Below are 2533 nucleotides of genomic sequence, written 5' to 3'. Positions count from 1 at the left end.
GATTGATTGATTGATTGATTGATTGATTGATTGATTGATTGATTGATTGATTGATGGACAGTGAATTTCTCAATGCTCTGTTTTCTTATTCCTTCCTTCTCCAGACCTGGCAAACAAATCAAATTCCCGACCCATACAGTCTGTGTTTAAACACTATAAAAGGGAATGCATGATTTTGCAAAAGAAAGCAGAAAACAGCTGAGATGCAGAGTTTTGCATTAGTATATTTCCTCTCAAGCCTTAACGAGATCTAAATTGGATAAAGCATCTCGATCTGCTCATAGAGTGTTGAACACTGGCACACGGAATGCAATAATGATCATGATGGTATGGTAGCTGTAATCATCCTGCAATAATCTGGCATCGGCGGGTTAGACAAGAAGGCTGCAGTGAAAACATCACCGCCTGGGAGAGGAAGAGCAATCACAGAGGTGATTATAATGGGGGGAGAGAGATGAAGGGAAGAGTGAAAACCAGAGGAGGAGGCAAAAACGGGAGAAAAGGTGAAGGAATGGAGAATTAGACAGACCAGACAGATAAGGAGAGAGTAATGGGTTATAGAGTGGGTGCGAAAGGAGGAGGAAAGGAGTGGGATTGCATAAGCAGTAAGAAGTCAGTCAAGTCTGCCACTCAGGATGAGAGCTCACAGTGAAACAGCTGAAATCTGATATTGATTACATCAAAGCCCTCCTTCTGCTCTGCACACAATGTACGCCCGCCTCAGAGAGAAGCAGCTCCTGAGCCAAGTTTCTCACACCCGTGTGTTTGCGTGTGCAGGAAAACAATGCAAGAAAGGTCAAACCATATCCAAAAAGTATGCTTTTAAAGCCAGCCAGGGAACAGAAACAGGTGGCGGGCACACGTGTGGATTGAGTGTGAGCTTTCGTAATGCTGCAAGATGTGCTGGAAGGCCTCAGGACGGAGAAAACTCACAAATCTAGACCAATGTGCTCAGTATACTGTCAAACAAACAGTGATGCAACTCAGTCGACTCCCAGTTGGTCATCTTTATCTGAGGGGTTGTCTTTTTGTTTTTTTGTTTTCTGGGCAAAAAGAAAAACAAACCCACCCCTCCTCCTATATAAGGAAGATCAATACTCAGTCCAGATAGACCACTGGGATCCCTCCTGTTAGACTCTGCCTTGATGGGAAGCAACATAGTCAACACTCAAGCCTCCTTCTCAGATCAGCCAAGTGAAGTAGTCAGCAGTCAGCATAGCTCTGCATCATTATGGGAGCAAGAAATGACTCTGGCTGAGTGTGATTGTGCATAAGTCTCTTGCTCTTTTATTTATAAGACAGTCCTGGCACAGGTGTGGCTTTCCTCCTTGTCTCTCTTGACTCTTTTATTCCTCCCCTTTTTTTTCCTCTTTTGCACACACACACACCCACACACACACACTGACGCAAGCCAGCCAGAGATGACGGTCACTGCTTCTCCTTCCCCATATTATTCATGTCACATATTTCCACTGTCTGCCTCTGTGTCCTCTTTGGCGGTCAGAAAACACACTCACAGTTTTTTTTCCCTCTATTTTATTTTAGGGCCCCTGCTCCAGGCAAAGCAAAGCACAGACCCCGCACTATATCAGGCAAGCAGCATCACAGATCAAATACATGAGGAGCTATAACTCACAGCCACTCCAGTTTAGACATTGCAATAGTTAGTTGGGGGGGAAAAAAGCATGAGCAGTTTAGTCACTATTAAGAGGAGCATGTTAAAGCATTTACCAGGCTAGGTATGGAAATCCTTGGCAGAGTAACGCAATCCAGTTGCATTCCTCATTGTATCCCCCTCTCTCTCTTTCTCCCCCCCAACAGATCCACGCAGCGATGATCGGCACAGCTCGGATGCAGGAATTACTCACTCTGTCCGCCTGCAAAAGGAACACTTTAGTGGCTGACTGTCGACATGTCGTAAAGGTCCAGCCGCACTCTTCTCTCTCTGTCTCTCTCTCCTCTCCTGTAGCGGCCGAGGCGGATGAGGAGGATGAGGGAGGGTTGGGGATGGTGGGGGGGACGTGATAAGACTGCAATGAGGTAGAGGATGAAAACCGAGTGAAGGAGAGAGAGAGAGAGGCGAGAAAGAGGGAAGGACTTAAAAAATAAATAAATAAATAAATAAATTTGGCTTTAGGGTGTAGGGTCCGCTTCTCCACAGTGCAGCCCGTGGGAGCTGCGGCAGGGAGCGCGCAGAGCCGGCGGTCGTGCGCTGCGCGGAGTTGGAGGCTGCGTAACGATGGAGGAGCCTCTCTTCATCTCTAATACAACTGGGTAATTCACAGAGGAGGAGAGGAGATGAGAAACGAAGAGAGATGGAGAGAGAGGAAAGGAGGGGAGGGGGGGCAACGGAATTAATCATGCAATTTAAACCTTCCCTGTTTTTAGTTCATAAACAGATTACAGGAGAGTCACACGGCAGTGGGGGCCCCTAGAAACTTTTCCCTCACGGTACCAGAGTGAGCGGCGTGCTAAAAAAAAGAGAGAGAGAGAGAGAGAGAGAGAGAAAACTGTTCCGCTATACCGACAATAA

The 2533-nt window shown here is 46.7% G+C and overlaps 1 protein-coding gene across 2 annotated transcripts in view; it reads right to left on the bottom strand.

Moving 5' to 3' along the window:
• The window catches only part of LOC107093024 (SLIT and NTRK-like protein 3), a 28431-nt gene extending 26146 nt beyond the window's left edge, over positions 1-2285 (bottom strand). The window contains exon 1 of one of the 2 annotated variants that reach the window (XM_015387821.1): positions 1732-2285. The gene's annotated coding sequence lies outside the window, so the exon portion shown is untranslated. The remainder of the gene's footprint in view (positions 1-1731) is intronic. The other variant, XM_015387822.1, reaches the window with a different exon arrangement.
• Positions 2286-2533: the final 248 nt, after the last annotated feature.

This window comes from Cyprinodon variegatus, unplaced genomic scaffold (assembly GCF_000732505.1).
Source record: "Cyprinodon variegatus isolate N-32 unplaced genomic scaffold, C_variegatus-1.0 Scaffold404, whole genome shotgun sequence".
In the NCBI taxonomy this organism is placed as follows: Eukaryota; Metazoa; Chordata; class Actinopteri; order Cyprinodontiformes; family Cyprinodontidae; genus Cyprinodon; species Cyprinodon variegatus.
This window is presented reverse-complemented; position numbering and strand designations above follow the sequence as displayed.